Source organism: Mesocricetus auratus, unplaced genomic scaffold (genome assembly GCF_017639785.1).
Source record: "Mesocricetus auratus isolate SY011 unplaced genomic scaffold, BCM_Maur_2.0 Super-Scaffold_100010, whole genome shotgun sequence".
Lineage (NCBI taxonomy): Eukaryota > Metazoa > Chordata > Mammalia > Rodentia > Cricetidae > Mesocricetus > Mesocricetus auratus.
The window spans coordinates 9,566,405-9,591,419 of record NW_024429194.1 but is presented as its reverse complement, the minus strand read 5'-3'; the positions used below and the strand labels follow the sequence as shown (position 1 = coordinate 9,591,419).

The 25,015-nt window shown below is 39.9% G+C and overlaps 1 long non-coding RNA gene across 2 annotated transcripts in view; it reads right to left on the bottom strand.

Moving 5' to 3' along the window:
- Nucleotides 1-22,330, bottom strand: part of LOC121142601 — a 29,968-nt gene extending 7,638 nt beyond the window's left edge. For both annotated transcript variants that reach the window (XR_005879618.1, XR_005879619.1), the window contains exon 1: nt 22,210-22,330. This is a non-coding gene — a long non-coding RNA (uncharacterized LOC121142601). The remainder of the gene's footprint in view (nt 1-22,209) is intronic.
- Nucleotides 22,331-25,015: the final 2,685 nt, after the last annotated feature.

Genomic DNA, 25,015 nt, shown 5'->3' with positions numbered 1-25,015 from the left:
TATTTTTAAGTGATAGAGGCAATTATCTATACAATTACATATGCACAGGAATGCATTATTTTCTGACTTTCAGCAGTCAGCCTACCTCATGGTGTGTAAAGAAGAGAGCTACCTAATTTAGCATTGTAACCTAGCTCTGTCAGGGACAGTTTTTGGTTGCTAGATGTGCCGAAGATGAACATGATAATGGTAGTCTCCTAGTTGTGTTACTATTATCTTTGTGACGTGATCTAACCCACTTAGGGTCTCCATTTTGAATATTAGTATAGATTATATACCCTTCCTTTCCCCTTTTCATTAAATGAATATAAAGTAATCTTCTAATTGCTTTTTCCATTAATGTTCTGGAAAAAATATGTGTGGGAACAATGGAAGAACATGTGTGCTCCTTGAGAACAAGATTAAAGTGAGAGAAAAATTTATCAACTGCAGAAAGCTACAGTCTTTTCTCTTTCTAGGTAGAATAAATTTGTCTGGCTTTTAGCTTTACAGCCATGTCTTAGAAAGGCCTTGTGACATGATGAGCCCCACCCAGAATCAGACAAAGGCAGTTTTAAAGGTGGCTCTGCAATTTACTACATTGCTACCCCATGGTTACAAATTATCCATTTTTTTTGTATGCCTAAAGTTTATCCTATCAGTCTTATAAAATTTGCCAAATGAAATTATTTCTATCACATATTATACCTGGTCTAATGTCAGATATGTAACATGCTGGATTCTGTTTTAATTTATTATTAGCATTAAGTCTTGCCACCCCCAAGCTCTTTTATAACTTATCCTTTTAAATTAATCATATCATTCTGTCATTCATTCTTGCCAATATACTGAATGCTATGCATGTGTATAAGATTTATGTATGTATATATATATGAACATCTCATTTGATTTCATTCAGATTCCTACACTTTAAAAAATAACATTTTATTAGCATATTCATAGTTTAAAGTGACAGATTTCATAATGACATTTCTTTCAAGTATATCATTTGGTATGGCCACTATTCACACCCCATTAATCTCTTATAGAAAGAGAGAGACTGTATGTATCCTGTCATGGTAAAGGGAGGCCTTGCATCTGGGGAAACCCTGCCTGTGACTGTGAGAGTTTGTGACACTTTATTCATCTTGGTGGATTAGGAAGCAGTAGGCATATGTGAATATGGTCTCCCTGGGAGACCAGCATCTGCCGGGCTAGACCAATCTTAAATCTTACAAAACAATGCCACCCACTGGGGATCAAATATTCAATATCCAGCCGGTGTAGAACATTTCACACTCAACTATAACAATAGCCTTCTGCAACTATTGAACATCTAAAACATGGACATTTTGAGTTGAGATATCCTGAAAATGTAAAGCCACATACCAGTTTTTAATATCTCGGAAGAAAAACTAAAAAAAAAATCTCTCATCGAGACTTCTTTTTCACATTGACTACAAGTTGAGATAGTGATATGAGGTGTATACCAGATAATTATTATATGTATTGTTGATAAAGTATTTTTAGTGGATTCATTTCTTTTTCTGCCTGTTATGGCTATATGCGGCTATTAGGGAAATTGCAGTTCTGTGGGTCACATTTATGGCTGGCTACTATTGGGGAGTGGTGCTCTAGACATTTAAATACAACAAGAAAGACAGAGAGAAAAAAGGCAAGAAGGAGAGTGAAGGAGCAAAACAAGAGCTTTCAAGAGCCAGAAACCTAAACTTGAGAGATCTTACTTCCTGCGTATGCAGCCAATGGCAGACCACCTAAGAGGCCTATGCTCAGCTAATATCGGCTGTATTGGAGGTTGGTTCAGGGAAGTTTTCTCAAGCTCACTGTAGTAGGTCTTAGCACTCCAACAATGAATAAACAGTCCAGTCTGCCCAAGAGTGCTTAATCTAAAAAGAAATAGAAGCAAGACAAAATTTTGGAAACATTTATATTTTGTATGTTTTATTGCTTTTGTGGACCTAAACTATGTTAAACTTTGATTTTCCAAGACCTTGTGCAGTTTCCTTTCTGACTCTGACTGGAGCAATAACAAACAGTTCCTATTTTGTATTAGGGAAAAACTAACAGGAGCCATATAATGAGGGGTAATTATACTTTCTTTAGCAAAAAAAGAATCCCCCTTGCTATTACGGGTCCATAATAAATATGAACTTAGACACATTCACCCAGTATCTATTCCTGTGATATCTATATCTATTGTACTGTATGTATCATTATCATGAAAAAGCACTGCTGAATCCTGAGTCCTTCATGAAGCCTAGTAGATGGTCCTCTACATGTACATATACACACACACACACACATATGTGGTGACATCTTGCTTGTACAAATAAAGCTGTCTGAAGATCAGAGAATGGAGCTTGCCACTAGCTAACCATAGAGGTCTGGAGGTGTGTACAGACAGACAGGAAGAGGGATAGCTGGGAGAAACAGGAACTCGCTCTCTCGTCTGCGGAGATGCTAAAGAGGTGAGGTGTGGCGGTGGCTTGCTCCTTCTCTCTGATCTCTCAGCATTTTCCTCTGCATCTAGACCAATTAAGAACTGTGTTTACACGCATACATTTCTATATGCATGCATGCATGCATGCATGAACAAGGCAGCGAGTCTGTTTCTGGTTGACCCTTAACCTTTTTCCCTCCTCTTCCACCTTCAAGCTTCTAAGAAGTAGGCTCCTGCTTGGGCACACACACACAGGTCTTTTGATAGCAATCTGTGCTAATAGAATATGAGCTGTTTGTTGCAGATTTACCTCTTAAAGGAAATAGAATCCTATCCCTGGAGGAAAGAGGAGAGTCCGGCAGGATGCAATTGGGTGTCATTTGGAGGGGTGGAGAGAGCATCTACGACTCAGAAGGTCTCTGGCAGCCCTGATTCTAAGTCTGAGTCCTAAGTACTCTTTGTGTTCACTTCCCAACCATGTGTTGGATGGCTAACTAGGCTTCCAGGCTTGCAATTTAGTTACTACCCGGAGGCTACTGAAGGAGGCTCACTTACTTTGACCCTCACTAGGGAGACCTGCTGCTCTGGTTTTACCAGGGTCCTGATGTTATCTTGGGAAAATTATTACTAGCTCTTACTTTCACTTTAAAAGAGTACATGGTCAATTAAATGGTCCCTTTGTGCATAGGAACTAGAAAACCAAGACTTGGTATTTTTCTGGGATTTCTCAGTAACAATTCAAATATTCTTGTTTTGAAATGTCTTTTTTTTTTCTATGTATCAGATGAGGCTTAAAGCACCCTCTAGGCAGTCCTCTCTGTCACGCCCACCCTTCTCTAAACTCTAGAATATTTTCTCCACTCCTCTGCACAGAGACTACAACCCGAAGACATTCTCTTATTTGTCCTGTTTTGTGGGAAAGGAGGAGAGAATGTCCTGAAGCTCTGTGGGAGTGTGCCCTCCTGGCTTTCTCCAACGTTGGATGACTAGAGAAATGGCCTATGAAATACAATGTCTGTAGGAAATAAGCTATAAGGAATGACGGGCAGGCACCTCAAGATGGGCCCATGCACACTGCCCCGTGAGAAGCCTCAGATCACTGCAGAGGGACATGCTGGCCCTTGGGTCTTCTCTCTAGTCAGTAAGCCCAATGCAGGCTTCACACAGAGAAGCGCAGAGGCCAGAGACAGCCATCACTTCTCCTCCCTAGTCCATACCTTCCTGACCAGGCTCTGGCCTCTCGTCCCAATGTCTGTGTCTGATGAACTCTGCTGTGAGGTCTCGGCTTGCTTTTCCTGCATCCTCACCTTGCATTCCAACCTCACGTGTAGGATCCCATCACTTTGCGCTGATCCCTCCTCGAGGAGCTCTTCCCCGCTTCCGTTTGTTATGGTGCTGATTCTCCAAGAACGCACGGCAGTACTTAGGAAACCACCTCCAAGTAGAGATGACCACCCTACCCAGGCCAGATCAGTAGCAGAACCCTTTGCCACGCCATACATGTAGCCGACTTTCTCTTTACTGCCCGGGCTGCCCTGGCCTCATCTGGTCTCGGTTTCTCTGAGAGAGTGACGGTCGGAAACAATTCCATCTGCTTTCACTTTATGCCAGGGCCTCTTCCTCGACCCCTCTCCTCCCATCCCACTCCAGCCATGTATTCTACAGTCCTCGTGTACAGCCCCATCCTACATAAGCTGCTAAATTTGTTCAAGAGCCAAAGACTGAGTACTGCTTTGTTACTTAAGCACCAGGCTTCGGGGTTGCGAAACTCAGTTCCACAAAGCAGAGGTTACAAACGCAATTGACCAGAGGGGCAGACTGAGGGGCGCTGGATGGGCTGGGTGGGAAGCGGGGCAGGCCGCCATGCATCTGCTGCATTTCAAGCATGCAGCAGTAGACTGCGGCCGTAAAGGAGTGCTAGAGCTTTCCACCTTTTCCAAAAATGAAAGAAACCGGGGCTCTCACAAGCTGTCTGCTAATTTGTTCTAATCTACTAGTTTTTAAAGAAATGTTGACCAATGTTTATGAAGACTCCATACTGGCTAAATTCCACCTGTCTGTGAGCACGACCTTGTTTCATGGTCTGCTGTTTCCAGCGACTCTTAGAAGTGTATTTGCAGACAAACCATTATGCAGTGCGATTTGAAGGTTGCAAAATCATCTGAGGCAAACCTACCTGAAGTCAAGTGGTGCAAAACCCTAAAGAACAGCCTGGAAATCCACATTTGCTGGTATTTGTGCGTGAAAACAACAATAGGAGCGCCTATTAAATGGCAAACAGCCACTTAAGAAAATCTTTTAATGAAAGGATATTTTAAACATCCTATAAAAGGTCCACTGTGCATTCTTTTGTGTCTGAACACCTCATTTTTCATAAACAAAAGCCTCTAATTGTCTTCTACTTTAAAAATATCTTTGTCAGCAAGGATATTGAGGAGGCTGTAAAAGTTGGCAGTGAAATCAGTTTTCATATCCCTTATGACAGTTTACATTTTGAATGACAACTAAGGTTATCTGTTTACAAATCTTGTAGCTTTATGCACAAACAAGGTGATAGGAAAACACATCATTTCCACTATTACTGGATATTATCTTGAAAAAAAGAGAAGAAAAGCAGAATGCTTTAAGTAAAAAACACTTCAATACAGGTTGGCAAAAGCGGCCAATTGACTAAAATTCTAGGACACAGTTTTTCCAACACACGTGCTATTGACAACTGAGTCAGATAACGTTTGAAGGTGGTGTGCTGCAGGCTGCTTAGCAGCAATCGTGGCCTCTGCCTACTAAACACCTGTAGTGCCCTCCCCAGATCATTGATTGGTAACACCCTATAGCATCTCCAGACACCACCAAGTATTTCTTGGCATGTAAGTTTACCCTACACTAAAAGCCTTGGCTCCAGGGCATTATACATGGCAACTTGTATTTAGAGCCACAAAAAAAAGTCTTGAGATTGTAGTTCACACCAAAAGAGAGCTATTAAAAGAAACATCATCATGGTTTCCTTCAAGTTGCACTGTGGGGACGAGAAAGGGAGCCAAGAGCACTGAATGGGGGGAGAGTTGCTGTGGGTAGCAGGGTTAGGAAAGGCCCGGATGAGAAGTCTGCTCTTGCCGATGTCGGTAGTACCTCAGCAAGTAGGAACTGATAGAGATGAAACCAGCTGATAATATCTGGCATACTCCCCATTCCAGACGCAAAAAAAAACAAGCTTCTTGATTCTGATTAAAGACAAATTAGAAGTAAATTTCAACATCCAGAGAGACGGGATGATTTAGAAGTTAGACACTAAATAGGGAGTCCTCTTTTACCCATTACTGTCAAGTCAAACCATGTTTCTAGGAAAATTTGAAAGGTCTTAATAATGACTTGAAATCAGTAACTCCAAAATTTTTCCTTTTGGTTATAAAAGAAATCATTAATTCTGTTTCTCAAGAGACACAACCCTCTCCACGCCAGAACAGAAATTAAATGGCTGTGTGAGCCTCGGGGGAAGTCTTCACACCAAGCTTTGAGAGCAGTGCACAGAAGGGAATGAACTATAGGATATGTTGTGTGCATTTGCAGTTTAGACAGAACTCTTTATCAAAACAACTACAGTTTTCAAAAGCAAGACTACTTAATGTTTCTTGTATTGCTTTTCTGGAAGGAGCTATAAGGAACACATCCACTAAGATTTTGGTTGAATTTTTGGGTTATTTAACTTATTTCAAAACAGTTAGCTATTTCAAAATGGCACCTTCTAGGCTTCTTTACATGCATATTATGAACTTAAACTCTGTTTTGATGGCATAATGGTCGATTCATGTCATTAGACTATTGTCAAATGCATAAAATCTGCAACAGAAGCCAAATCAAAGGTTCATCAGTGGCTTCCATTAGCGATAATGTTTCAGTGCTGTTTGTGCAGTCACAACAAATCTACCACACTAATAGTAGATATTAAAAACATGAAAGCAGTGAGTTCTGGTGAAGGTTTGTGAGGGGAATTCTCTGCCCTTGCCATTCACTCTCTATATAAACCAAGTGCCCTAAAATAATCCTATTTATTCATCAAAATATGCTTTGTGAATTTCATAGAAAGAACTTCAAGTGCTAAAATTCTCTGTGTATTTTTTAAAGACCCTGGAAGATTGAACACATCGCTGGATATTCACATTCACTACCCAAGATAAAGAAGAGAAGAGACAAGCGTCCCTCACAGAAGTCTGGCCGTGCGCCATTCTTACCCAAACTCCTGGAAAACTCAATTCAAACTTTGTAAACAGCGAATCTCAACATGCACATATTTTGCATTCTCTTCATTTCAGCCATTTCTCAAGCGCTTGTGTTTTCGCCTTACAAAATAACTCTTGAAGGAAAGCTCACTCATAATTGTTTACAATGCATCACACACGATAGGTAGAATTTGTGTCTAGTTTACAGCATCTAGTGCCAGCCAGAGAAAGAGTAACATGATGAATCAGACAGCCTTTCCTTGGTCTTTTATGCAATAGCAAACAAGGTGTGAAGCTGACATATAGCGAATTTGTTTTCTCTGTGACATTGTGCTCACCCTGTCATAATAACTATAGATCCCAGCTTTAATCTCTGCCACGACAGAAGATTTTTCAGTGCAGAAGTTTCTTGGCTGGTTGTCAGAGGGGAATCTCTGGGCTCATTAAGACCCTTCAGCAGTACGGGGAGGAAGGCTCTCAGCACAGCTTCATACTAGATGTACTGAGGAGAGTGTAATGAAGTTTTAAATGCTTATTCATTCAGAGAGTACACAGTCTAGAACAGTGGTTCTCAACCTTCCTAATGCTGGGACCCTTTCATACAGCTCCTCATGTGGTGGTGACCCTCAACAATAACATCATTTTCATTGCTACTTCATAACTCTACTTTTACTATTGCTATGAATCACAATGCAAATATCTGTGTTTTCCAATGGTCTAAGGTGATCCATGTGGTGACATCTTGCCCAACGTAGGGCCCGAAACCAGGACCCTGAGATTAAGAGTGTCATGCTCTACTGACTGAGCTAGCAGAGCTTTTTGAAAAAAATTATTTATTTATTCCTATTTTATGTACACTGGTGTTTTGCCTGCGTGTATGCCCTCCAGATCTCTATGGTTAGTTACTGGCAAGCTCCATTCTCTGATCTTCAGACAGGTTTTATTTGTATAAACAAGTTATCACCACAGACCCCTGTGAAGGGGGTCATTAGTTTCCCCCAAGGGGCTGTGACCCACAGGTTGAGAACCACCAATCTACATGGCAGTCTAGAGTCTACCATGAGGACAGGAAAGAATGTACCTAAAGCAACTCAGCGAAAATCCACTGAATGAAAGGGGAACCCGCAGCCATTGAACGCTCAATACACAGTAAGGAGGCACAGGAGTTGGCAAACTCACATCTCCTGGATCTGAGGGAGTTCAGGTTCCACTGAGGCGGTGGAGAGCTAGGTAGGTCACTGTTCTGAGCCTTCACACTTGTGGGGAGGAGCAAGGTGAGGTCTTGTCTCATAACGTTTATGGTGAGGGTGTAAGTAGGACTTTCTTGATGTTCAGAGCAACAGCACTTTCACCATTTCAAAAGGTCTGTGGTTCTAAGAAGTTCAGTGGAAAGCAAGGTGACTAGATTTTCAGGTCAAAATTTGCATTTCCAAAGCACTAAGAAGAAACAAGTGATATTTTGAAGTAAGACTCGAAGCTATTTTTAGCCATGGGGAGAAGACACAATGCAGCTGAGAGAACTCAAGGGGTTCTTCAGTACTATGTACAAGCTTTTATTATGCTCCTGACAGTAAACAAAATCTGTGTTTTAAACTGTGCATGGTGTGTAATGAAGGCTTCTTATATTAGCATTTATATTTTCTGTACATGTGCAATATTTTAAAAATAAATAAATCATGTGGAAGCAGAATGAATAAGTTTTGATCACTTTAAATATCTGTGTGTATGGCTTGGGGAGTATTGAGCATTTTTATTTTACGTTTTTATGAATTTGCATTTGAGTTCTATTGTCTGCTTCTCACACTGATTGAATACAAATTCCATGAGAAGGAAAACTTGCTATCAAACATTGACATAGCAAATTCATTTCAGCTGTGGAAAGTTCCATAGCATGAGTCCACTCTCATTTCCATGATTAATTACTAGATAGATAAGAAAAAAGTCAAAGTTGGACTCAAGGAGCCACTATCAACAGAAGGCATAATATGTTTACGGCATTACTTGATTTACTGAAATTTATCTTCCAGTGCTTTTCAAACCTGCAAGTGCTGTGTGAAATGAAATATACCAGTAAAGTCCAAAGTGAAGCTCAGGCTCTCGGGACTCTGCACACCTTTGATCTTGTCACAAATTGGCTCCTGGAAGCCATGTCCCCAGCACGCAGATCTCTGAGGACCTTACCCCCGAAGCATCTCAAAACAAATAAAGTAACCGAGACAGAAGCTAGGCCCAGACAGAATGACAAGTATTTCACAAAATTAACCCCAAACGATGTGAACAGACAATTCCCCACATGTCATTATGTCCCCCAACCCTCACCCCCATGAAATCATTCTATCGCTTTGGCTTAAATGCAATAGATAGACTGGGCTGGCAATGTTTCCAATACACATTTCAATGGATGATCCTGAATTGGCCTCCTGGAAGCACTTATGCTGGCCAGCTCTGCAGACGTCTTTGTCAGCCCTCGCCCTTACCTGCTCGTGCCCAGCGCTAAGGGATGCAAGCAGGGGGCGATGATAATCACTGTCTGTCTGCCAGGCCCTGGGTGTGCTGCCTGCCTCTCCACAACAGCCTCGTCTCGAGGGGGTGGGGGGGGGTGAATAGGAGTGTAATTCAATGAATCCTTGGGAACCAAGCTCGAGGCTTTCTCCTTTTAAAGGAGAAATGATATCAGAAGCAGGATTATGAAAAAGAGTTAGTAAAAATAGGATCATTGTGAATTAGAACAGCGAGGGCATTTCAAATTGAATTACACAGGATCATGGCAATTAGAATTGGAAAAGACCTTACAGTCTTTGTCAAAGCTTGATCACTCCCAGTGGTATATTCTTCCGAGCCCAGTCCGGTCCAATTTTAAACGAGTCAAGTGATGGAGCGTCCCCTCTTCTCCTGGGATATCACTTAACAGTCAAAAACAGCTAACTACTATGGCATCCCCACATATTTTTTTTCTTTGCCTTATTTCCAGTACTGTTTTGTATTTCCCCAATCCATCTTCAAGTTATTTGAATTTCATTTTAAGTGATTATAGTCTACATTAAAATGATGAAACCCAGCTGGGCCTGAGTCTTTATCCATTCTTTCATTCTTTCAAGGATCTCCCCATACATACTTAGACACATGATTATGTAGCCAATAAGCATACATACATAACACATACATATAAGACACACAATCTGAAAATACTGCACTGATACATTTACTTGTGAGAAATAAAGGCCCGTGATTTTTAGAAAATTCTTTGATTAAACAATTACCAAAGTCAACAGATGTAAGCCTAAATACTCTACCTTGTGGGTATATTCCTTCCACATAAATAAAATGCTCTTTTTCTATGATGTTCACAATAACTTATTAGGTATAAATAACATAGATTCACAATATAATCCTAATATTATAAACATGTTTCTAGAGAATACATAATTCAAAGCTTTTTTGACATCCACTGAATACACTAACTCACATTTTCTTTGTAGATGGACTTATTCTCCCAATAAATATGGTTTAAAATTTGAGTAAGTAATGGATGCTGGAAGAACAGCTGAGGCATTCAAGGTTAATGGGAATTGCTTAAAGGTATTTAAAGATAATCAAAGAGCTTATATAGCTTTCTACTTCCTTTAGTAGAACTGCCCGGATGTATTTTTCACACCTGTCAATCAAGGAGCCAATGTGGAATCAGGGAGGAAGATAAGTGACAAAAAAAGAGGAAAAGTATAAATTAATAAACTTTTTTAAAGATGGAATTCACCATTCCTGTGAGAATTTTATGTCACTAATTCATAAAATTTTTCAAGCCATAATGTATCTTAGAAATCATATAACTCCGTGATTATGTAGTCATGGTCTGAAAAATAATAGAGCCTTATGTAAAACTTTAAGCTTTTAAGTGTGTGGGGGGTGTTTGAGAGAGAGAGAGACAGAGACAGAGACACAGAGAGAGAGAAACATGTTCCTATGTCAAATTCCTCTATAAATCTTTCTTTTTCTGTTTTGATTCTGGGGATTGTCCAAGTGTTCTGGACAAGTACTTTGTCACTGAGCTATACACTAATCCTCCTGCACAAGTCTCAAAAAAAGCAATATGCCAACAAAGAAATGTTTGAAACACAAAGAATGTGAAATGAGACAACAATTGAAGGCATGACTATATATTTTGGTGAGAAGGGCAAGATGACAGCAAATTAAATGAAAAACTGAATCAATGGAAAACGCTAACTAAAACTAACAAATTTTGAATGTTCAGTATATATTGACATTATTTAATTTGGTAATCTCTTAATGTAGAGTACATTGCTCATATTTATCAGGTAATGAGTATGAGTCACAATGTATTAGTATGACAGTTGTTTTACAATGGAACTGGTTCATAACACGCACATCTATGCAGAGGGGAGCATCCAAGTTAAATTGCCCTCTAAACCTACGAAAGAATCAGCATTGGAGGACCCTTCAAGGTGGAAGGAGTAAGAGTGATCGGTTGGAGGACTCTAGGGGAAACATTTAAGTTCTATTTTACTATGCCAAGTGAGTCAGAGGAGGAGAAAAACTTTTATGGCAGAAACTAAATCTTCTTGGGGGGGACTTAAAAAACCTGACACTGTGGCTTTTCATAAAGGAGCCAGCACCCCATCCGATACCCATACAGTAGTGCCTGTCGACAAGGCTCTTCTGTATTTGGAAGGCTTGTTATCAGGCATTATTGCATCAATTTTGATAACTGCTTTTGTTGATTACATCAGCTCTTGATAATAATAAGATAAAATTGCAATTCATTAGCTTAAATTTGAAGTTTTTCCGTGTTTGTGTGTATGTGTGTGCATGTGGTATGTGTACATGTGCACATGTGTCTGTTGAATGTGTGTATATGCATCTGTGTGTGTGTGTGTGTGTGTGTGTGTGTGTGTGTATTTCTGTGCAGGGGTTTATATGTGTACATGTGAGTGCACATGTTTGTGGAGGTTAGAAGTCAACCGCAGATGTTCCTGTCCATGTGCTATCCACCCTGTTTGTTTATTTGTTTGTTTGTTTGTTTGGGACAGAGTCTCTCCTTGACCACCCAGCAGTCAGCCATGGCCAGCTGGCAGCAAGGCACAAAGCTCTGCCTGTCTCCACCACCTCTGGTGAGCACATCCAGTACTTCCAGACATTCTGAGAACCAAACTAAGGTTCTCACATTTGTACATCAACACCCGACTAATTCAGCCACCTCGCCAGCCATTCTTCACACTTCTGTCAGCCTGTTAGTACATGGTTCATAAAAAAGTGTCCACCAGCACTCCCGTGTTGAAGACTTTGGTTCCCAGCTGATGTAGCTACTGAGTGGTGATTGGATCATAAGGACGCTAGTCTCATCACTGATGAGTTGGTCACGAACGGTCTATTAGAAGGTGGGACCTGGATGAAGTAAGTAAGTAGGGGCATGGCTTTGAGGAGTAAAACTTATTCCTGGCCCCTTTTTGTCTCTCTCTCTGCTTCCTGGTCACCATCAACTGAGCTGCTAGAATTGCCAAGGCCCTCTCCGCCACTGTTCTGTCCAGCCTCAGGCTAAAAGCAAAGGCGGCTCCAGTCAACCACAAACTTGAAGCCTTTGAATTCATTAGCCAAAATTTATACTTCCTCCCTTAAGTTGCTTTTTTTTGTGTTTTTGTTTTTTTTTTTTTTCAGATATTGTTTCACAAAGGAAAAAAATGGCCCTGGCAGCCATTGTTATATCTTCCGTTGAAAGCACATTCAAATCTACCCAGCTGTCAGTGTGGTGACCTTCCTTTTCTTACCAATATACAAAAGTGTTGGTAAGTTAAGGAGATGAAGACCACTTACCTTTTCTTCTCTTACGTTTGTCTATACAAAGAAGGTTTGGGGGCTGGAGAGATGGCTCAAAGGTTAAGAGCATTGACTGCTCTTCCAGAGGTCATGAGTTCAATTCCCAGCAACCACATGGTGGCTCACAACCATCTGTAATGAGATCTGGTGCCCTTTCCTGGCTTGCAGACATACATAGAGGCAGGATGTTGTATTCATAATAAATAAATAAAATCTTTAAAAAAAAAAAAGGTTTGGGAAAAGACAGGCAAGTGGAAGTTGAAAGGTCAAAAGGCTTGGGAGAAAGCTTCTAGTGCCCTCAGTGTGGCTGTGTCCGAAAACTCTAGTTAGAGATGACACTTTCGAATCAGGAAGAAAATTGTTCTCTTGGTTCTGATATATTTGGGAACATCTCCTACGTATAAATTTGTGTTGCATAAGGAAGGCATTAACAGACTACAGTTCACAAAAAACTTCAGTGCTTAATTCTTGGAATGACAATGAATAATTTTCTCTTTAAAAATGGGTATGTCTTTGGCTAAACATGGACCAAAGCTTTTCCTGAATATGGCATAATAACCCCTTGCAGGCTCACAGCAGTGAAACTAAGTCAGCCCCAAAGTATCTCATTACAATAAAATCAAATTTAACCTCCTAAACTCAAGACATAAATCACTCATTTCTCTTTCAAACAATTTGTGAGTATATTATCATAAATACTACCCGTCACAAGACTGACAGCTGTCAGTAGCTGAAAACTATGAATAAAATTGGAAATGCATTTGGATAGGAGAATCATCATAGCATTTTCCTGGATAGGTAACGATAATAAAAGGTTATGACAGACAAGAGAAAGAATCTCAGACAGTGAAATCAAGAAAACTCTCCTTAAATTAAAGACAAAACCAGCCTCAACAGAGTTTTATTTCTACAAAACTAAGTCAGTAAAATAGCTATTGGCCCTTGGTAATATGTAGCAGTGGCAAATTGCATTTACTGTGTGAGTTTTTATATTGAAAATATGTATGGAATTGCATCACACGATTTCAAAACTGTAGTGAGTATACAACTTTGCAAATGACCCTGAACCTTTATTAACAATTCTCCAACAATACAAAATTAATCTCTTCCAAGCTCTGAAATATTCTTTTAACCACTCACTAGAATGAATACATCCAAACACCTGTTAAAAGACCCAACTCAATATATTTTAAATAAAAGAAGTTTCTTCCACATTTTGAAACTCAATTTGTCTCTCTTTTGCATTTTATAATTTAAGAGAACATAGCATTACATGCAATGACTTAAGTAAATCTCAAGGGCATTATGCTAAGTGGAAAAAAGATGACCTCAAAAGGTTATACACTTTCCAATTCCATTTACATAACACCCTTGAAAAATGACAAGCTATGGAGATGGAGAGGGTATTCTCAGTTGTCAGGGTACAGGGGTGGAGGTGGTTGTCACTAATAAATCGGCAACATGCGGAGAGCTTCTCAGTGTTGTTGGTTCTATCTTGTGATGCTCGTAGTTACAGAAATCTATACACAGAATAAAATTGCAAGGAACAATGTGCATACACTCATGACTGCATGTCAAAACTGAATAAAAACTGAACAAAGCCTTCAGTCTATGCAACAGGTCTGCACCAACATACATGTCCTAGTTTTAATCTTCTACTGCAGGTCAAATGATAGCATGTCACCATTGGGAAAAACTCATGGAAAACTTCCCAGAAATCTAGTGCATTAATTTTGGAACTTCGTATCTAATTAGTTAAAAATTTAAAAAAATGATTTTTGAAATTACAATATCTCCTTATTCACATTTTATCCAATACAGACTGTTATCAGAAAGGAAGTCCATTATAATCCTTAACAGCCATATTGTCCTTCACAAAATTCATGTACCAGTAAATTTATTTTCTTGCTGGAGAATTCCTCAAACTTTCACTCAGGGCTTACTTGTTCTTGAAATGCATTTCTGATATGCTTGGTTATCTAGTTTTCAGAATTACAGAAGATTTATTTATTCAATCAGTCTGGTATTTATTCATTCCGTTCTCAAAATGAAGATACATGGCCTGAAATTTCGGGAGAAAAAAAGTTCTGGACAGGAGATATATCATTGTGCAACTCTTATGTGTCCCTTGGGAAGACGTTCTTCAACTTTTCCGAATGGAGAGCTGATAAATGGGATGGGAGGAGGGGGGAGATTCATGGGACTAAACCAGGAGGAGTCCTCTGTGTGGGGGTTTCAGAAACTGCCCTGCAGATAATGGAACACTATCACAGGGCTCTTATGTTGGGGTGTGGGATAAGTGGTGGGGGTTTTGTTTTTAAGGGCTTCATAGGTTTCACTGTGCAAGACCTGAGGTGAAAGATGAGTTGAGAAGTTGTTGTAACATCTCTGAGATGGCTCGAGATCTGTGTATAGATGGACCGAAGCAGAAAGCCTAACTCAGAAGGAAACATTGACAGGACGCTCTTTCCCGTCGTTATAGAAATGGAAGCACCCAAAGGTGACCCAAAGATGTCTGGCTTCAGGAGGAGCTTTGAGCTAGAAGGATCTATTAAATTGGTGCCATGTCCATAACACTTTAACTGTCATTTTTGTTAATAAAAGATCTTGATGGATTCTATAAACCAATTAAAATGAACCGACTACAACTATACACGAGGGCATAGTTGTGTCTTAAAAATGTAATACTGAGAAAAAGAAGCTGAACAAGGATGAAGACAGTACGTACCTGTTATGACAAGCCCGAATACTAGGCGACAAAATTGTCGTTCCTTCCATAGAGGACACTATGGAGTAGCATTGGGAGAGGAGGAGACTAGGATGGCTTCTGGGGTCTGCAGAAATTCTTATGTTGGTCCTGTGTCCCAGTTTGCTTTCAATTGCTGTGACAAAATACCATGACCAAAAGCAACAAGGCCGGAACTCAAGCAGGCCAGGATCCTGGAGGCAGGAACTGAGTCGGAGACCATGAATTCATGCTGTCTACTGGTCTGTTCCCCAAAGCTTGCTAAGTTTGCTTTCTTATGTCACCCAGGACCTCTTGACAAAGGGTAACATCAATCATTAAGAAAACACTCTTGTGCAATAGGCCAGTCTGATGGAAGCATTTTCTCAATTGAAGTTCCCCCTTTCTGGGACTAGAGAGTTGTGGCTCAGCAGTGGTGGCTACTCTTCCAGAGGGCTTGGGTTCAATTCTTGGCACCCACATGGTGGCTCACAACTGTCTGTAACTCCAGTCCCAGGGGATCAACCCTCACACCAATGCACACAAAAATTTAAAAAAGTAAAAGAGGTTCCCTTTCTAGCTTATGTTAAGTTGACAAAAAACTACCCAGAGCTCCCTGTGAAATTCATTGGCTGTACATTTTCTTTTTTCTATGTACTTCAAAGTTTGATTAAAATTTCACATAAGATATGCACATATTAGCAAAAATATATTGAAATACCAACTTGTCTCTTGACGAAGCAAATCCAAAAACTGTATATTCTGTATATACGTTGTCAGTATGAGGTCTACTTGGAAAATAATAAAATACTTTTTGTCAGCAGACATGGGTTAGATGCAAACACAGAGTGTGAATTCAATGGCACAAACAATACAAGAAATATGATTAATATGCTAAGAAATGAGAGAAATGAAAATATAAAAATGTGAGGTTAAAGTTACAAAAGGGAGGTTTGATATGCCTCACGGTGACAGAATGCCTGCCTGATATGCACAAGACCCAGGACAAAGAATAGAAGAAGATGCATTTTTGCTAACTTCAATCCTCAAAAAAAAGTAGAAAAAATTATGTTCATTTCAGAAGTGCAGAAGTAAGAGCAAGGTATGTCCTTGAGTATAAACAAGGCATTAAGTATGGTAGAAGAATTCCCATACTTCAAGAAGACAGCAACCCTGAAAGCACATGAACCTAATGGCCAAGCATAAAAGTGTGAGACAAAAGTTAAGCTGGAAAGAGAGAGAGATGAATGTAGTGCCTCGGCGAGAAATTTCAGCACCTCACCAGAACTGGACAGATCCAGCAGGTAAGAGTCACTAACCACAGATGAACGGGACATCAGCGAGTGAGATACAATTGAAATCTAAAGCACACTGTGTCTGCTCCCCATCACACGTAGAGCATTCACCAAGGTAGACCAAATTTGTCACATAAAACACACCTCAACGATATTTCAAAAGTAGAGATTAGAAAGTCCTACTCTTAGACAGTAAAGGAATTAGACGAGAGACACTTTCACATAAATACAGTTAAAGACTCAATAGCAAGAGAAACTTAAAATATGTTGAACGAATGACTTGAAAACATAGCTTATCAAATTCTGTGGGATTCGATAAGGGCACTAATTATAGAAATTTTAACATGTGGTAAATGATAGAAAAGAAAGAATGATTGTGATTTGTGCTGTCTCTGAGGGCCATGTTTGCATTTGTGGTCCTACCACAGCAAGGGGCCATGTTGATGTCCATGGCCTGTGCTACCATCAATAGCCATGTGGATTTCTGTGGTCTGTGCTGCTGTCTGAAACCATATTGACGTCCAGTGGCCAGGCTGCAGCTAGGGATCATGTTGACATTCATGGCCCATATTACTCAGGAAGCCATATTGATGTCTTTGTGTAGAAAATCCAACTAAATTAGCATAATTATACCTTGAGCCAATCAGAGCTATAGAATTATAGATTATGTAAGGTTCATACACAAAAGTTACTCATCTTTCTCTATACTAGTAATTATCAAGTGGCATTTGAATTTAAAAATTCATTTCCATATATCATAAAATATTTAACTATAAATATAGGAGCACATACAAAGGAGCTACATGAAGATAATCACAAAACAAAAAAAATTATGAAAGAACTAAGTAAATGCGGGAATTGTCAATGTTCATGGATAGGAATATAGTACATCAAGACACTGAATTTCTGTAAATTAATGTATAGATTGATTCCAATTCATTGTAACTCCAACCAAATTTCAGCAAGCTGTTTTATGTGGATCAGTAAACCAATTCTAAAGTTTATATGGAAGGGCAATAGATCCAGAATTAGCAACTTAATACTGAAGAAAAAAAAAACAGAGTTAGAAACCTGACATTATTCTAGTTCAATACCTAATTGTAGGTCTACAGTAATAAAAATCAGTGTGGAATTAATGAAAGGAAACAATTAGATCAGTAAAACAAAATGCAGAACCCAAAACACATAAATACAGTCAGCTGAACGGCAATAAAAGCAACATAATATAACATAACAAAGATGGTCTTTGAATGAAGCCAAAACAGCTAGAAATCCACACATAAAATCACATAGACTCAAACCTAAGAGTGTCTGCCCACACACAATTAACTCATGATGGATAACAGGTCCCAATGTGAAATGCAGAGCTATTATACTTCTAGAAGGTAGCCTAAGAGAAAACCCAGATGACCTTGGGGATGGAGACGACTTTTTGATGGCGTGATTCATGAAATAAATAATTGATGAGTCTAGCTTCATTAAAATTAAAGACTCTGTGAAAGAGAATGTCAAGATAATGAAAAGACAAGTCTGAGAAAATATTTGCAAATGATGCATTTGATAAAGGACTGTTGTGTAAAATACAGAAAGGACCCAAACTTGGCAATAAGAACTAGGAATATAGCTTCAGTAGAAGAAGAATGGCACTTGCCCCGCTGTGGGAGACCTTGACTTCATGATTCAGTCCTCAGCATCTCAAAAAAAATCAATGGAACACCTTAACAATAATAAAACGAATAACCCATTTATTCAAAGGAAAAAGATCTAAACAGATATTTCACCAAAGCAGATTTACAGATGGCCAGCAAGCAAGTGAAAATGCTCAACATCACATGTCTCTAGGGAATTGTGAAGTATGACAGAGATACCACTGTATACCTATGGCCGTAATTCAGAACTTTGACAACACTAAATGCTGGCGAGCATGTGAGGCAACAAGAAATCTTATCTAGGGGGCTGTAGAGATGGCTTAGCCAGTAAGAGCTCTGGCTGTTCTTTCAGAGGACCCAGTCTTAATCCCTTACACTGACATAAATGGCTGGCAAACACTTGTAACTCCCGCTACAGGGGTCCAACACCCGCAATCACTGGCATGTATATTTGTACACACACACACAACACACACACACACACACACAGTAAACAATGCTTTGAGAGAGAGAGAGAGAGAGAGAGAGAGAGAGAGATTACTTATTTACTACTGATGGGAATGCAAAATAGAAGAGCTATTTTGAACAATTTGGCAGTTTCTATAAACTCGAAACCACCCTTGCCATATGATTCAACAATTGTGCTCCTTCATGTTTACCCACATTAATTGAAAACTTATGTCCACACCAAAAGCTGCACTTGAGTGTTTATAGCAGCTTTATTCACAATTGCCAAATTCTGGAAAAAAAACAGAATGCTCTTTAGCAGACAAATTGTTCAACTGTGTTGCCTCTAGACTATGGGATATTGTTAAATGCTAAAAAGTAAAAGATCTCTGAAGTCACGAAAGACATGGAGGAAATATGAATGCATGTTTCTTAGGAAAGCCTACACAGCACACTTCCAATTGCATGGCGTTGTGGGACGGCAAAGCAGAGCAGACATAGATCAGTGTTGCCATGAATCGATCAGTAGGATGTGTGTGGGGGAATGAACCATAAAGCACAGAGGAGTTTTAGGATAGAATATTAATCTCTTCTCAGATTCCATCACAAAATACTGCACTCTGAATATGATATAAAGAAAAGGGTTCATTCAGCCTCCAGTTTTAGAGGATGAAAGCTGAAACCAGATAGACTTCTTGATTCAACCTCTAGCAACTCCCCTCTTGGCCAAGTCAGCACACAGAAGATATTATAGGAAGGATGTATCACAGCCAATACTATTATTTCACAAGATCCTTCTTCTTAAAACTAGCCAAGGTCCCATGAGAAGTACATTAATTCCTTCCAAGGGCAGCTATCCCAGATGACCTAACCCTTTGCACCACCCCCATAAAAGAAGACTTCCATTGCCTCCCATATTGCCTACCTGGAGGCCAACCTTCCCACACAGGACCATTTTGAGGAAATACGTAAACCATACCCAAACTGCAGCAGGTACCAAAGCTATTCTGTTCATAGAATATTGGTGGTAAATATAATTCTACACTTACCCAAAATCATACTAGGTATACCACCAAAATTGAGCTGTATTGTAGCTAATAGAGTTTGAATGTCAATGTGTGTCAACATAAGTTTTTTGACGGTTGCAAATGTGTCTCTGTGGTCAGGATCTCAATATTAGGGCAAGTTGTATGTGTGTAGGGATGATTGGTTCATGGACACTGCAGTTTTCTTTATCCCCAAAACATGTTTGTGTGTGTATATCTGTGTGTAAAGTGGAAATATATATATATATAATACAATAAATATATAATATATAAACTAAAAACATATATTAAAATTTGAGAGTCAGTCCAGCAAACCAAATCCATATCCAGAATTCTCCTCCAATCCACTAAACTGTACATGAAAATTAAGAGAAATTTTGGTTTATTTAAGATAGGGTCTGACTGTGTAGCTCAGGTTTTCCTGGAATTTACTCTAAAGCCCAGGTTGGTGTTGAATTTACAGTGATCCTAGCGTGGCACCCCAGGTGGTGTTATTCAGTTGCTTTTTTAAGTCATCACTACCACTTAGGATATTTTTTGAGTCCGGGTCCAATGCTTCCCTTCACAGAAAGAACACACAGAGCCTATATTTGAGACTTATAGCATGTACTACTCTTCATTATAACACTGACAATTTAAATTTCATAGGTTTTAATAATCATTTCTCATATTTAGAATCAATTTTGTTACTAAGCTTAAAATATAACTTCTAGGTATTTCTGTTGAGGTTCTAAAAAGAGAATAGACCAAGAGTTATTTTATTAATCTATTTTATTTAGGCTAGCATAAATTTCAGAAATTCACTTTAGTGCTAATACAAAAGATACATTGTGTTTAGATCAATCATATATTGAGAAAATAGTTTTCAGTGTTGTGTTTTTTTTTTTCATCTCAGAAGAAATAATTCAGGCACCAGAAGGGAAACAGCCTAATATCTGCTATCAGGTGCATCTTTCTGATTGTCTGCAGGTGGTGGTGTTTAGGAAGAAGGAGATATTTTTCTCTTTAATGTTGATCCCTGAGCATATCTGTGGTTGTCACGGGAGTCTGTCCCCTCTTCCAACTGCACCTGTTCAATTCAGATTTCACATTGCAAATAATGACATAATTATCTGCTTTGGGAGATTATTGGTATGTTATGAGTAGAAGATAATGGATCAGGCACTTTTGTGTGATTTCTAAAACTGATGCTTGGACAGATGAACAATGAGTCAAGATGGATTTTCCAGACTGAGCAAGTCCGAGGGACAAGCAGGTCAACATATTTGAAAGGACCTTCCAGGGTCTCTGAAGCAGAAAGATTCTAGCAGACTGAAGTGGGATTTGTTTGTTTATTTGTTTTTGTCTTCATGTCTTTAAAAGAGTAACTCCCATATGTTTATGGAAATGACCATCTGAGCTCTTCAGTCATACTTCCCCACCAATAAATCTTTCCTTCATACCAAATTCTCTGACCTTACCTCCAATTATTTCTAACCTCACTCTTCTCTGGTTTTACTCAATTGTCTGTCCTCCAAAGAATTCCTGTAAATGGCCTAATAACTATTTTTTGCCTCTCTCTTATGATTTCCAACTACTTATCTTCTTGTTCTGTATGGGTAATGAGCTCTACACTCTGGCTTGTGTGCTCAGGTCTCTAGAGGGATGTCTGAATGTCACCATGGTGATAGGGAGCCAGAGCAAGGCCCTTTGAGAAAGGAGATGGACTCAAGAGCTGAGATATACTCCTGGAAACATTGATTTAAGTGCTCTCCCTTGGAAGAGAATAGGAGGTAAATAAAGGTGCACACACTATAATCTGATTCTTTGGTGCTGTGAGTCTTTGGAAAGTAAACTCAATTCATGATTTCAAGAAAATAAACCTTGGCTTTGTAGTCCATCTCTCCATTGAAGTGTAAATTCAGCCAATGTTCAGTCCTGGAAAACACTGCTGTGTTACCTTCATATTAGTGAGCATCGAGGAGTGCGTGCACATATTCAGTGTCACAAAACACTCTCAAAGAAACTAGTTTCTAAGTCTTTTATCTGTAGACATAGATTGGAAATATTTCGTGTTGCGAGAGGTGGTAGAATTAGTTACTAACAACACTGTTATAGCAAAGTCTGTAACACAGGACAAATAGCACAGTCATTTCTTCCTGGTCTCATTCTAAAGCCCCATTGCTACGACATGTCCCCACAGATGCGGAAACACATTCCACTGAGTTCATAACTAATGCTTAGTCACCATTTATCTACTACAGGCTGGTGGGTAGGAAAATCAATATGGTGGCACGTCTGATTTTGTTTTTCACCCTAAACTTTCAGAGAGCAAGTTCTAAGCAATATATTCTCCAAAATGTCACAAACATCCTGATAACAATCTCTCAGTGGTCACATTCAGGGAAAGAATCATTTGTTGGGTAAACCCGAGAAAATGCTGACTCAAAGGACTAAGGCTCTGGGAATGAAGTCGCAGAGCACATTTGAGCTTTGACAACGGAGGCCCTAAAGGAGCAGCACGCGGGTGTGCGCTGCGGTTCTGACGAGTGTCTGTAGAAGACTGTGACTCAGTGTCTCACCTGGTTTCCTTCTGTTCAATGGATCATCTACTTCACTCTCCTTTAGTCACCTTTGTCCCACGTGGTGCTAAATGTGGAAATGCTTTCCATTCTTGGACCAGGTCCTCCACTAATGCTTAGGGCCCAGAGAACTTTAAGGACAATGGCGGGTTTATGATGCAATTCCCTCTCATGGCAACGCGGTGTTTCTGAAGGTATGCTGTATAGGCCATCGCTAACAGTGTCCTAGGTGACCTAGATGCTGTTCATCTGAGGAACACATCGGGGACCACGGTTTTGACCCAGGATTTCAGTCCTAGCCACATAGTATAATCAATGCAGAAGGGTTGAAAATTCCTGACATTCACATTTTGACCCATTGCCATCATGGTGCGTGTGATCAGGGTTCACTGCTTTCCAAAGCTTTGTGTTTCCCAATGAACAGCCAGCCCATGCTGGGAAACACTGCCTAACTTCCTAACAGTGTTCAGCCTGAGCTACACGTTAGAGTTACCTGGTAACACGATTTTTAATTGCAATATAACTAAATTATCACAAAATGTATTCTTTTAAGCTGTACAGTTAGCAATTTTTGCTTACCAAATGATTCAAATATTCATCCTAACCAATTGGTATGAACATTTTTGTCACCATCTAGGGGGCTTTCAAAATTCTCATGTGTGGTTTTGATACACAGAGACGACCAGAGCCTCTGGAGGACCTAACAGAACACAAAAGCATTAGCTAGTGGTGAGTTTCCAAACAGTTGCTTAAAATCCCTGTTTTTACTCATCCCTTTCCTCCTCTCAGTCATTTCTGTAGCCTTCATATCAAATGTATGTCATTACCTACCTCTCTCCCCACTCTCCTCTCTCTCAATATCTCTTTCTCTGACTCTTATGGTCTTTTTTCCTACTTTTAACACCCACACACACATGCAATCACATGTATTTACATATTATATTAAAATTAATTTTATAAATTAAATATATTTAGATTCTACGTGTGAGAAAAAATGTGATTCTTGTCTTTCTGAGTCTGGTTTAATTTACCATAACGCTATCTAGTTCCATGTATTTTTTTGGCAAATGTAATAATTCATATTTTTTGTGTGGCTGGAACATATTCCATTGTGTATCTGCATCCAACATTTTGACTATTTTAGACCCTCTGGGTTCAGTAGTTGAGAAACCCTTTAAGGGAAGCATGCTCCCTTGTTTGTTCATGGTTTTTGTGTTTCTGTGCTGCAGTTTGTACATCTGTTATTTTTGGATATCTGATGTCCTGTTTGTACTCTAACAAATAAAGTTTGCCTGAAGATCAGAGGGCGGAGCTAACCGCTGGTTAACCATAGAGGTCTGGAGGTCTGTACAGACAGACAGGAAGTGATATGACTGGGTGGAGAGAGGAAGTGATAAGTCTGGAGGAGACAGGAGCTCAGTCTTTTTTTCGGCTGGGTAGTTGAGGAGGTGAGGTGTAGGAAGAAGCAAAATTGGATAAATGTAAGAAAAGGAAATTTTTAAAAGGTAAAATGCGGGAGTTTTGTTGTTATTGCTATTTTGCTTGTTTTTAAAGACTAAGATCAAGTCAAAGTCCTACTAATAGGGGCCAGAGGTGCGTGGGGAGACCCACAGCTCCCACGGGCTTCAGCAGAAGCTGTGGCCCCAATGTGGGGACCGGAGCTGGCCTAGGATCCGGGCCACTCTCAGCCAGTGGTTACCACACCCATGTTTAACTGGGCAGCACTCGCTGCGTTATCATAAGACTAGGAGGAGACTATGAAGTTAGAAGGGAAATGGAAATGTTGGAGGGCATATGGGGACAGTTGGAGGGGGAACTAGGGGATGCAGGTGATTGTAATTCATTCATAAATGTATGGATTCTCAAAGAGCATAACAAATTTAAGAGCAAAAAGTACTCAAAGTGTAGCAGAAAGAGAAAAAAAGGGAAAACAGGGAAGAAAAAAATGTAAAGGAAAAATAATTTTACAGCATAAACAAAATATGATAACTTTAGGAATTGGAATAAAAAATTTAAAATACAATGAAGTAAAAAAAGTGTAATGATAAGAAAAAAAGGAATCACAAAAATTACAGATGAAATGTCACACAGCTTCCTCCCGGGGTCTCAGAAACCAGGGAATGACAGCCACACGCACAGGGGACAGGGAGGGGCACGCGGGACTGCGGTGTCTTCCTATGGTTTATGTTGGTGTTGAGCCTGTGTGGCTCAACTTCACGTCTTTGCATACCAGAGACCTCTCTCTGTTGGCTACACTTTGCTGTCTGAGGACGATTCCCCCTTGCTCCTGAGACTTCCCAAACTGTACTCCCGGGGTGGCTACTGCTCTAGCTCGGGAGTGTCTTTCAAACAGGGGCTGAAAGGAAACTCAGCACCTCCCACCTTACCAGATGGCGAAAGTCCTGACATGGTATTCTCAGGATCTCTGGTGTATTAATCACCCTGCTGCGAGGACGCACTGCACTTCGGAGCTCCTGGGCCCTGTGGCCCTGAAGGGGACACCGGCAGATGCTGGCCACAGGTTCTGTTGACAAGGGTGGGGCAGCCTTTATCTGAGTCTTTAACTGCAAGAGCCAAGTGTCTCACACACCTGGCTTACTTTTCAGTTGAGGTTGTCTGCTTCCCTTTCTCCTGCTGGGGAGTGACTTGGCTGGACTGACGGTCGTGCCCTTTCTCTCTCCGGGATGCAGTCTATTCTCCCTAACACGGAGTCTTCTTGCCTGGGAAACTCAGAGGCAGCTTGTAGTCTGCACCTTCCCTGGAAGTCCAGGGAGCCTTTATAAGACTCACTCCTCTATCCTGAAGT